Source organism: Aquarana catesbeiana, linkage group LG03, assembly GCF_042186555.1.
Source record: "Aquarana catesbeiana isolate 2022-GZ linkage group LG03, ASM4218655v1, whole genome shotgun sequence".
NCBI classification, from domain to species: domain Eukaryota; kingdom Metazoa; phylum Chordata; class Amphibia; order Anura; family Ranidae; genus Aquarana; species Aquarana catesbeiana.
Genome location: NC_133326.1, coordinates 341,874,976 through 341,888,049, shown reverse-complemented (window position 1 = coordinate 341,888,049; position 13,074 = coordinate 341,874,976). Strand labels below are relative to the sequence as shown.

Sequence of the window (13,074 nt, the reverse complement as noted above, 5' to 3'; positions counted from 1 at the left end):
AGTACAAATCGGTGTATATTATTTGGTCTTTGTGAAAGTTATAGAGTCCAAAAGCTATGGTGCCAATATCTGAAAATTGATCACACCTGAAGTACTGACGGCCTATCTATATTCTTGTGACCCTAACATGCCAGAAAAGTACAAATGCCCCCCAAATGACCCCTTTTTGGAAAGAAGACATTCCAAGGTATTTAGTAAGAGGCATGGTGAGTTTTTTGAAGTTGTAATTTTTTCCCACAATTCTTTGCAAAATCAAGATTTTTTTTTTCTTTTTTTTTTTCCCACAAAAATGTCATATTAGCAGGTTATTTCTCACACACAGCATATGCATACAACAAATTACACCCCAAAACACATTCTGCTATTACTCCTGAGTACAGCGATACCACATGTGTGAGACTTTTACACAGCGTGGCACCTCCAGGCGTTCTGGAGCACCCAGGCCAATTCTGACATTTCTCTCCTACATGTAAAAATCATCATTTATTTGCTAGAAAATTACATAGAACCCCAAAACATTATATATGTTTTTTTTAGCAAAGACTCTAGAGAATACAATGGCGGTTGTTGCAACTTTTTATCTTGCATGGTATTCGCGCAGCAATTTTTTGAACGCTTTTTTTTGGGAAAAAAACCCAGTTTTGTGGTTTAAAAAAAAACAAAACAGTAAAGTTGGCCCAATGTTTTTGCATAGTGTGAAAGATGAAGTTACACCGAGTAAATAGATACCTAACATGTCACCCTTCAAAATTACACACGCTCTTGGAATGCCGCCAAACTTCGCTACTTAGAAAACCCCATAGGCGACGCTTTAAACATTTTTACTGGTTACAAATTATTGCTCTCGCTCTAATGTTCGCACCGATACCTCACATGTGTGTTTTGAACACCGTTTTCATATGTGGGCGGGACTTATGTGTGCATTCGCTTCTGCATGCGAGCACACGGACAGGGGCGCTTTAAAAAATTTTTTATTCTTTTTATTGTTCATTTTACTTTATTTATTTTAGTTTGACACTTTTTTCCAAAAAAAAAAAAATTTTGATCCCTTTTATTCCTATTACAAGGAATGTAAACATCCCTTGTAATAGGAACATGGCATGACAGGTCCTCCTTACAGTGAGATATGGGGTCAATAAGACCCCACATCTCACCTCTAGGCTGGGAAGCCTGAAATAAAAAAAATAAAAAAAACGATCCTGGCTTCGATCGTAGAGGTGAGTCGGTAGAAGCACCGGAGGGCGGCGGGAAGGGGGGGACGTCCCCTCTCGCCTCCCATAAGAACGATCAAGCAATGGAACAGCCGCTATGATCATTTCTATGGTGTAGGGAATCACCGGCTGAAAAAGCTGATATCTGAATGATGCCTGTAGCTGCACCCATCATTCAGATATCCCCACACAAAGTCAAGGACCTCGTATGACGGCTGGCAGGCAGAAAGTGGTTAAAAGACTTTTTTTTTAACACAGTTGTCCATTTATACAATATTTCTAACACATAGCATGTACATACCAAAAATGACACCCCAAAATAGATTCTCCTACTCTTCCTGAGTACGGCGATATCACATGTGTGAGACTTCCACAGCCTGGCCACATACAGAGGCCGAGTACAGCCGAGTATGGCAGAGTATAGCCGAGTATAGCTGAGCATGGCTGGGTATGGCTGGTTATTGCAGAGAGTGATTGGGTATGACTAGGTATTGCAGAGTAGTGCAGGGTATTGCGGAGTATTGCAGGGTATTGCACAGTATTGTGGGGTGTTGCAGAGTATTGCGGGGTGTTGCAGAGTATTGCGGGGTGTTGCAGAGTATTGCAGGGTAGTGCAGAGTATTGCAGGGTGTTGCGGAGTAGTGCAGAGTATTGCAGGGTGTTGCAAAGTATTACGGGGTGTTGCAGAGTATTGCAGAGTATTGCAGGGTGTTGCGGAGTAGTGCAGAGTATTGCAGGGTGTTGCAGAGTATTGCAGGGTGTTGCAGAGTATTGCAGGGTGTTGCGGTGTAGGGCAGAGTATTGCGGGGTGTAGCGGAGTAGTTCAGAGTATTGTGGAGTATTGTGGGGTATTGCGGGGTATTGCGGGGTATTGCAGAGTATTGCGGAGTAGTGCAGAGTATTGCGGGGTATTGCAGAGTATTGCAGGGTATTATAGTATGGAGGGATGGCTGAGCATGGATGGATGGATGGCTGGATGTGACTGTATTTGTCACAGAGCAGCGTTGTGGACACTACAGATGCAGCCCACAACGCTGCTACCATCCGATCCCTCCCCCGCTCCTCCCCCTCTGTACCGATCGGTACACAGAGGGGAGGGAGGAACCTGCGTCATGACATGACGCCGGTTTGTTTACATGTGATCGCTCCGTCATTTGAGCAGCCGTTCACCGCGATCCGTGATGCGCCGGGTCCTCTGGACCCGGCGGTCACAGAAGTTCTGGGGTGCGCGCCCCAGGGGACGCGCAAGAGCAGGATTCTGGGAGGACGTCCATGGACGCCCTCCCAGGATAAGCCGACCGCGCTGTAGCCGTCTTTCGGCTATGGCCCGGTCGGCATGTGGTTAAAGTGTATATACAGTGGGGAAAATAATAATTTGATCCCCTGCAAATTTTGTAAGTTTGCCCACTCACAAAGAAATGAAGGTTCTATAAGTTTGATCACAGGTGTATTTTAAATGATAGAGACAGAATATCAACCAAAAATCCAGAAAAAACACATGATACAAATGTTATAAATTGAATTGCAGTTCAGTGAGTAAAATAAGTATTTGATTCCCAAGCAAAACATGACTTAGTACTTGGTGGAGAAACGTTTCTTGTAGTTGGCCACCAGATTTGCACACATCTCAGGAGGGATTTTGGTCCACTCTTCTTTACAGATCTTTTCTAAATCCTTAAGGTTTCTTGGCTGTTGCTTGACAACTCGAAGTTTTACCTCCCTCCGTAAATTTTCTATAGGATTAAGGGCTGGAGACTTACTAGGCCGCTCCATAACCTTAATGTGCTTCTTCTTGAGCCACGCTTTTGTTGCCTTGGCGGTATGTTTTGGGTCGTTGTCATACTGGAAGACCCATCTTCAGTGTTCTGGCTGAGGGAATAAGGTTTCATCCAAGATTTTACAATATATGGCCCCGTCCCTTGGCCCCTCAGTGCAGCAAAGTCGGCCTGTACCTTTAGCAGAGAAACAGCCCCAAAGCATAATGTTTCTACTTCCATGTTAGACTGTAGGGATGGTGTTCTTAGGGTCATAGACAACATTTTTCTTCCTTCAAATTAGGTTAGTTAATGCCAAATGAGTTGAGTTAATGCAAAAGAGCTAAATTTTGGTCCCATCTGACCACAGCACTTTCTCCCAATCATCTGAATGATTTAGATGTTCATTGGCGAACTTCAGACGGACCTGTACATGTGCCGTCTTGAGGAGGGGGACCTTGTGAGCACTGTTTGGTGACTGTGGTCCCAACTGCCTTGAGATCATTCAAGCTCCCCCCGTGTAGTTCTGGGCTGATCCCTCACTTTTCTCATGATCATCCTTACCCCATGAGGCAAAATCTTGCATGGAGCTCCAGACCTAGGGCGATTAATGTTTTTTTTGTGTTTTTTCCATTTGCGAATAATCGCTCCAACAGTTGTCTCCTTCTCACCAAGCTTCTTGCTGATGGTCTTGTAGTCAATTCCAGTCTTGTGCAGGTCTACAATCTCATCCCTGACATCCTTTGACAGCTCTTTGGTCTTGCCCATAAAGGTGAGGTTTGAATGGAATAAAGAGATTCTGTGGGCAGGTGTCTTTTATACACATAACGGGTTGTCGTTAGGAGCACCTTCTTACATTGACAGGACTAATCTGACATGAGCACATACTGTAGCCAGTTTGTGGGAGCCAGAATTATTGTTGGTTGGTAGGGGATCAAATACTTATTTTACTCACTGAACTGCAACTCAATTTATAACATTTGTACCATGTGTTTTTTTCTGGATTTGTGGTTGATATTCTGTCTCTATCATTTAAAATACACCTATGATAACAATTATAGACCCTTCATTTATTTGTAAGTGGTAAAACTTACAAAATTTGCAGGGGATCAAATAATTATTTTTGCCACTGTATACCCCAAACCTTTTTTTAGGGTTTGGTTTAAAGTGGTTGTAAACCCACAAAAAACATAGAATACTAGCTCATTATGAAATACTCACCTTAGATTGAAGCCCCCGCAGCAATCCCAGCACACTGCTCTGCCCGGCGACATGTCTCCCGGAGTTATCTCCTGGGTAGGGATGAGCTGAACAACCCCCTGTTCGGGTCGCACCAGAACATGCGAACAGGCAAAAAATGTGTTCAAACACGTGAATACCGTTAAAGTCTATGGGACACGAACATGAATAATCAAAAGTGCTAATTTTAAAGGCTTATATGCAAGTTATTGTCATAAAAAGTGTTTGGGGACCTGGGTCCTGCCCCAGGGGACATGGATCAATGCACAAAAAAGTTTTAAAAACAGACGTTTTTTCGGGAGCAGTGATTTTAATAATGCCTAAAGTGAAACAATAAAAGTGTAATATTCCTTTAAATTTCGTACCTGGGGGTTGTCTATAGTATGCCTGTAAAGGGGCGCATGTTTCCCGTGTTTAGAACAGTCTGACAGCAAAATGACATTTCAAAGGAAAAAAAGTCATTTAAAACTACTCGCGGCGTCTGAGGAAGCAAGGGAGGGGCTGGAGGCTGACATCACACTTGAGGAGATACAGGTTGCCATGGGACATCTCAAGGGAGGGAAGGCCCCGGGTGCAGATGGGTTACCATCTGAATTTTACTCCAATTTTTCTGAACTACTGGCCCCTAAGTTGACTTCACTGCTTTCTAAATTTGCAAATATGCCAGCCCTACCTGACTCAATGAATGAGGCGGTTATTGTACTGGTTCCTAAACCAGGAAAAGACCCTCTTGATTGTGCATCGTACAGGCCCATCTCATTGCTAAATGTTGATGCCAAGATCTTTGCTAAGGTCTTGGCCACCCGACTATCCCATGTAATAGAAGACCTAGTGGGTATAGACCAGACGGGATTTATGCCAGGCAAGGGCACAGATATCAATATTAGGCGCCTATTCCTTAACTTAGCAACATCGCATGACAACACGGGGTCCAGGGTTATTGCCTCTTTGGATGCCGAGAAGGCTTTCGACTCTGTTGAGTGGAAGTTTTTATGGGAAACCTTGCGTAGATTCGGATTCGGTCCTAAATTTATTCACGGAGTACGATTGCTGTACCGATCCCCCCGGGCACGGGTTCGCACCAACAATTGGGTCTCAGACTCCTTTGATCTGTTTCGTGGTACGAGGCAGGGATGCCCGCTCTCCCCCAGCCTGTTCGCCCTGGCGCTGGAGCCTCTGGCAATTGCCATTAGGTGTGCTCCGGACGTTCTGGGCCTGCGGGTGGGTATGATGGAAGAGCGCCTCTCCCTCTATGCCGACGACGCATTATTGTACCTTAATGATGCTGGACCCTCTCTTCAAGCTGCCCTGCGTATTTTTGACAGTTTTGGTGGTCTCTCGGGAGTTAAGATTAATTGGACCAAATCAGTCCTATTTTTTATAGATGATGAGGTTAACTCTGGACCCCTCTCCTCCCCACTACAAAGGGTTGGGGAATTTAAATACCTTGGAGTTGTGATCACTAGGAATCTCTCTGATTTTATTGTAAAAAACCTGACCCCTGTCCTGAACACCCTACGTTCGAAATGTGCTGCCTGGGAGAGTCTTCCTCTGAATCTTCTGGGTCGCATTAGTCTCCTTAAAATGATGATACTGCCCAAATTTAACTATCTGTTTAGGAACTGCCCGGTCTGGGTCCCCGCCTCGTTTTTTAGGGAGATTGACCGTATAGTGGGTTCCTTTATTTGGTCGGGGAGAAACCCTAGGTTGGCACGTACTACGTTATGTTTACCTGCAGATTTGGGCGGACTTGCCCTCCCAAATTTCCAGTTATATTTTTGGGCAGCCATGTTGGTGACGGTACACTGGTGGTTCCAGGGTTCTAGATCCAATGTGGCAACCTGTCTCGAGGCGAATATTCTGGGTTCCCTGACGGACCTTCGGAATTTTCCCTATAGAGGACCCAAGGCATATTGTGGGATCCCTGGGCCTACTAGAGCAACTTGGAGGGTGTGGGAGGCGGCTAGGCGCAGATACTTGAGACCTGGCCAATTGTCTCCAGCTCATCCCCTGTGGGGGAACCCACGACTTAAACACTTCCGTATGATACCGGACCCACAGGTGTGGGCTAGATATGGTGTAACCTTGTTGGAACACGTAATGTCTGGGGGTCAACTGCTCTCCCTGCATGAGCTTTCGGCTAAATTTGGACTGCCCCGCTGGATGGCGTTCCGGTACCTACAGCTGGGACATGCGGCCAGGGCTCAATTCCCACAGACTCCCCTGTTACAGACGGACCCCATCGAAGATCTCCTATCCCCTGGAGACTTGTCTAAACCCCTATCCTCAATATATAATGCGTTGCTGGGAAGAGATTCCCCTAAGATTAATGATTTATGGGAAAGATGGCGGGCTGATATCCCGTCACTGGATAGGGAGGGATGGGAGGACTGTCTAGAGTATGGCCCGAAATTAGTGATAGCATCCAAGGACAAATTGATTCAAGTTAAATTTATACACAGGGTCTACTATACCCCGCAGAGACTCCATCGCATATTTCCCGAGAGAGACCCCATGTGTCCTAAATGCAAAGTCCATATAGGCACATATATACATATGTTCTGGGAGTGCCCAGTTGTTGCACTATTTTGGACTAAGATTGTAGGTGAAATCAACTCCAGATTGCAGACCTCTATTCCGCTTTTGCCGGCCATGGCGTTGTTGGGGATACATGATGATGAGCAGAGGCCATATCATCTTAAATTACTGATTTCCTTCCTTCTTTTCTATGCCAAAAAAGAAATACTTATGAAATGGATAGATTCTTCCCCTCCATCTTTTTCAGCCTGGGAAGCACAGATTGAGGCAGTAATCCCCATGTATAAAATGACATATATAAACCGTGGCTGTCCGTGGAAATTTGAAAAAGTTTGGGCTCCGTGGATGGCCTCGTAGAGAAACATTCAGTTCACTACGTTTGTTTATCCCAATAGGGAAGGGTTTTGGAGGGTGGACGGTACTTGTTGAGAATGGTACTATTAACCTTATGTATTGTTTGTGGGTTTTGCATATTAATTTCCCTATCCTCAAATATGTAATCTACGTATGTAATGTATTCTACTCTGTTGAATGGTATTCTGTAACTCTAATTTATCTTTTACAACAATAAAGCACCACTGTTTTTGTTAAAAAAAAAATAAAACTACTCGCGGCTATTAATGAATTGCCGGTCCGACAATACACATAAAAGTTCATTGATAAAAACGGCATGGGAATTCCCCACAGGGAAACCCCGAACCAAAAAAAAAAAAAAATAGCGTGGGTGGTCCCCCTAAATTCCATACCAGGCCCTTCAGGTCTGGTATGGATATTAAGGGGAACCCCGGCCAAAATGTAAAAAAAAAAATGGCGTGGGGTCCCCCTCAAAATCTATACCAGACCCTTCAGGTCTGGTATGGATTTTAAGGGGAACCTTGCGCCAAAATTGAAAAAGAAAATGGCGTGGGGTCCCCCCAAAAATACATACCAGACCCTTATCCGAGCACGCAACCTGGCAGGCCGCAGGAAAAGAGGGGGGGAAGAGAGAGCGCCTAGGCTGATACAGGTGATATCTTCTAAACTGTGCAGGTTTAGGAGATATCCACAGTAGCTACAGGTAAGCCTTATTATAGGCTTACCTGACAGGGGTTATAACCCTCCCTTAATTTATCAAAATGAAAAAAAAAAGGTTTTGCCTATAGTTCTACTTTAAAGTGTAAGTTCACCTTTACAGAAAATTTGTAAGGTGAACCTACACTGGACCTCCTCCCCAGCCCCTGGTCCCGATGTACAGGAGTCCTGTGATCCCCCACTGTCAGGCCCTGGGACACCGCTTCACCAGTCCGGGGATTTGAAGTCCCCATGGCATAATCTCCTATCCGTACCTCTCAGAGTGTATGGACAAGAGGCATTATAATTGGTCAGCACCGTCACATGGATGGCGCTGACCAATCAGAATCCGTCTAGCCCATCCTACCAGCGCTGCGAAGAGAGGAGAGAAACTTAGGAGGCTTTTAAATCCCCAGACTGGTGAAGCGGTGTCCCAATCGGCCGCGCAATTGTCAGTTAAAGGGACGCAGTGCAGAATCGCAAAAAGTGCTCTGGTCAGGAAGGGGGTAAAATCTTCCGGGGTTGAAGCGGATAATTAATTCACATAAATCATATATATCATGGCACTGTATTTATTTAAAATCCTTTAAGTACCTCATTCCCGCAGAGCTGTTGTGTGGTCACATGATCTTTGCATGCTCTCTGGCATCTACAGGGAAAGATCTTTGAGAGGGGCTTCTATCACTCTGCTGATGTGTGCTCTCAGTGTGAGTGTGTGTCTGCACAGCCCTGATTGGTGCTGTGCCAGTCACATGATTAAAAAAAAAAAAACACACTTTCGGAAGAGCAATTCAAAATGAATAAATATCAAAAAACTGTTTTACAGCTCCCAATAAATCTTTATTGAACATCAAATGTGTATTTTTTGTACATTAATATGGTGTAGGCGGAGTCAAAGATGATTTTGACTAGCTTTGTTTATACTGTGCGTACGCCCACATATGTGACTTTATAGTCATGTGAGCTACACAGATAATAAAAAAAGGAGGAAATGAAGAGCTTAGAAGGCAACTGAAACTGGAGCATGCTCAGTAGAGGGCAAAGCTGGTCTACACAATCTCAGGCTGCAGTGGAAACACAGAGAAGACGAGAGGGACAGCTGAAGGCAGGATCAACCAGGTATATTTCACTCTACACAAAACCAATACTTTAGTGGCTTTGTGTGTATGCACACAGTTATATAGCATGTAATGAGAGTTTTTCATAGTCTGGGTATAATGACACCAAACTCTGGTTTAAAAGAAAAAAAAAAAGATATTCAAGTATGTATTCGTAATAAAAGTAAATACATGCAGCGCTAAGTGAGATGAGAGCAAAGGGGTGGGCTAACGCCCCTTGTATATGTATATATATATATATATATATATATATATATATATATATATGGTGTATAACAACAAATATTTCCATGTGGTAATAATTAAACGCCACGACAGATGAAGTGAAAAAACAGACTCCAGTTACTGGAGGCAGTGTCCATAGTGAGGTAAAAGTTCATCAACATAAACAGCGTGATAAGAGGAGGGAACATATGTGGATGATGTTCAAAATCAAATGAGTGGTCTTCGTGTACTCAGGATCCACACGTAAATAGAAGGGGTGAATACACTTACTGGACAGGTTGGACACACTCACCATATGGCGGAGTGTCATTCAGGCTTATGGATCAACCGATCCTAGGGGTGCTTGCTGGGAGGCGCTGGTGGTAGGTTCCAATGGTCCCATCTGGGGCAACCGTGGGTAGAAAATGGTGCTTTGATCTCCAACGGATGAATGGGTTCACCTTCACACCGAGCAGGCATGCAGCTTTCACCACGCCAAATATAGGTTCATACGGAGAAAGAAAAAAATCTTCACATAGTGCATGAATTAAAGATATGGCAATGTAACGAAAATCCCCTGGGAGAGAGCAGGACACTCTTCGATAACAGTTATATAGCATGTAATGAGAGTTTTTCATAGTCTGGGTATAATGACACCAAACTCTGGTTTAAAAGAAAAAAAGATATTCAAGTATGTATTCTTAACTTCAAAAAGTACCTTCTATTGCCCTCAGCCTCCCCCAAATTCCATTTTTTTTTGTGATAAACCTCTCTGTTAGAGGGTGGAAATATTTGTTCTTCATGGTCCCAACTGTATTTATTGACGTAGTTACTCTCTTGCTCGCTCCTGAGATTACGAGCTATGGAAGGGAGAGGCAAAAGGAGAGGGTCGGAAGCTCATGGGGATTTTACAAGGAGGCAGAAAAAAACAGTAAGAAACTATTTTAGGAAAAACAGATTACAGGGCCATTAGGTAATGTTATGCCGTGTACACACGAGCGGAATTTCCATTGGAAAAATCTTGGATGGTTTTTTCCGACGGAATTCCGCTCAAGCTTGGCTTGCATACACACACAAAAGTCTGCTGAACTTTCGACCGTCAAGAACGTGGTGACGTACAACACTGCGATGAGCTGAGAAAATGGAGTTCAATGCTTCCCAGCATGCGTCGAATTGTTTCCGAGCATGCGTAGGAATTTTGTGCGTCGGAATTGGTACAGACGATCGGAATTTCAGATCGGAACTTTTTCCGACCGAAAAATTGAGAACCTGCTCTCAATCTTTTGCTGGCTGGAATTCCGCCAGCAAAAGTTCGATGGAGCATACACACGGTCGCATTTTAGGACCAAAAGCTCTCATCGGACTTTAGCTGGCGGAATTTCCGCTCGTGTGTACGGGGCATTAGACATGTGCAGAATGAAAAACCTAGTTTTGTTTCGATTCGTTATTTACATAAATTAATTTAGTTAAATTCGGTTAATTCGTTTTTAGAATTAGTTTAGTTTATTCGTGTTAGAATTGATTAGAATTTTCTGAATTCGGACAAATGTAATTCAATTTGACCGAATACGGAAAATTTTTATTGATTCGAATTCAATTCAAATTCCATTAGAAATGTTATTAATTCTATTCAAATTGTTCTAGTCTACTGCTTTCTCTATTCTATTCTTGTATTTTCTATTCTATTCAAATTTATTGTATTCGAAATTCGAATTCTGGAAGATGGTTGTATAATTTCTATTTTATTCTATTCTATTGTTTTTTTCTATTCTACGCTTATTTTATTTTCTATTCTAATCTATTCTTTTCTATTCTATTTGAATTCAAATTTATTCTTTTTGAAATTCAAATTTCAGAAGATGGTTATATTCTATTTTATTCTGTTCTTTTATTTTCTATTTTGTTCTGTTTTACTCTATTCTATACTATTCTTTTAATTTCTATTATGTTATTTTCTATTCTATTATATTATTTTCTAATCTTCTCCTTTATTTTCTATTCTATTTTCTTCTCATCTGAAATTCAAATTTGATTCGAAAACTATTTGAATCCCATTCAAAAACTATTTGAATTAGATTCAAAAACTATTTGAATTCAAATTTCGTCCAAAATTTTAGTTTTGTCCTTTTTCCTGATTTGTTTAAATTCGTTACTATTGTAATTTGAAGATTCAGATACATCCAAATAAGAAAACATTTGTCAGAATTTTCGATTTGGAACAAAATGAACAGCACATGTCTAGTGGATGTGTATGGATTATATTTTTAGAAAAAGCATATTTAGTATCACTTCAACTGCTTCCAGATTGCCCCATGTACATTTACTGCAGCAGGGTGGCCCTTCAGCGTAAAATCATGTACCTGTACGTGATTTCAATTGCCCTGTCTGGGGCGCGCGCATGCGCCGACGACGACCAGCTCCCACTGTGGTTGAACACAGCAGGTCCGGCAAACTCGATGTCTGCCGGGACCCCCCAATTGTTCCCGAGGCAGACAGAATGGTGGACTGCCTATGTAAACAAGGCAGATCACCGTTCTGTCAGAAGGGAAGATGGAGATCTTGTGTTTCTGCTAAGCAGGAACACAGATCTCTGTCTTTCTCCAGTCAAAGCATCCCCCCCCCCACACACACACACACACAGTTAGCAAGCACTCCCATTTAACCCTTTGATCGCCCCTGATGTTAACTCCTTCCCTGCCAGTGTCATTAGTACAGTGTCCGTGCATTTTTTTAGCACTGATCACTAAAAGTGTCACTATTTGTCAGATTTGTCTGCCGCAATGTCGCAGTCCCGCTAAAAATCACTGATCGACGCCATTACTAGGAAAAAAAAAAATATATATATATAATTATATAAATATATAATATATATAATATATTATATATATAAATATATCCCATAGTTTGCAGACGCTGTAACTTTTGCGCAAACCAATCAATATACACTTATTGGGATATTTTTTTACCAAAAACATAGCAGAATACATATTGGCCTAAATTGATGAATAAATTAGATTTTTTACATTTTTTATTGGGTGTGTTTTATAGCAGAAAGTAAAAAATATATATATATATTTTTAAATAGTCTGTATTTTTTTGTTTATAGCGCAACAAATGAAAACCGCAGTGGTGATCAAATGCCACCAAAAGAAAGCTCTATTTGTGAGAAAAAAGGACATCCTTTTTATTTTGGGTACAGCGTTGCATGACCGAGCAATTGTCGGTTAAAGTAACGCAGTGCCGTATCGCAAAAAATGGCCTGGTCCGGAAGGAGGGTGAACCTTCCGGCGCTGAAGAGGTTAATATGTATTAAAGTGAGAAGACTGGATGATACAACTGGCAGTTTCTTATTGATCAAATATGGGCATGTCCATATTTAATCAATAACCTAATTAACTGGTCTCTGACTGCTTTGTTTACATTCTGCCGCCACGGTCAGATATGACTACTTTATTCAGCAAATTGTTGAACCACAAACGGACTTGGTTTTGGTTATACCTGAACCCAAAGCTCATTCCTAATTGTTAAAGACATTTTGGAATCTTAGACAGTAAACAAGCTTTACACTTTCCTTTGCCGCGTACACACGACCGGTTTTGCCATTGGAATAAACTCCGAAGGTTTCTCCAACGGAACTCCAACGGAATTCCGCTCAAGCGGTCTTGCCTACACATGGTCACACCAAATTCCGACCGTCCAGAACGAGGTGACATACAACACGTACGATGGGACTAGAAAAAAGAAGTTGAATAGCCAGTAGCCAATAGCTTCCGTCTCGTACTTGCTTCAGAGCATGCGTCCTTTTTGGTCCGTCGGAACAACATACAGACGATAGGTTTTCCAGATAGGAATTGGTTCCGTCGGAAAAATTTAGAACATGTTCCATTTCTAGGTCCATCAGAATTTTTGAAAAAAAAAAGTCCGATGAGGCCCACACATGATCGGAATAGATGATGAAAA

The 13,074-nt window shown here is 42.4% G+C and overlaps 1 protein-coding gene across 1 annotated transcript in view; it reads left to right on the top strand.

Annotated features, from left to right (window-relative positions):
• Positions 1-13,074, top strand: part of ARHGEF37 (Rho guanine nucleotide exchange factor 37) — a 178,272-nt gene that overhangs the window by 164,090 nt on the left and 1,108 nt on the right. The window lies entirely within an intron of this gene.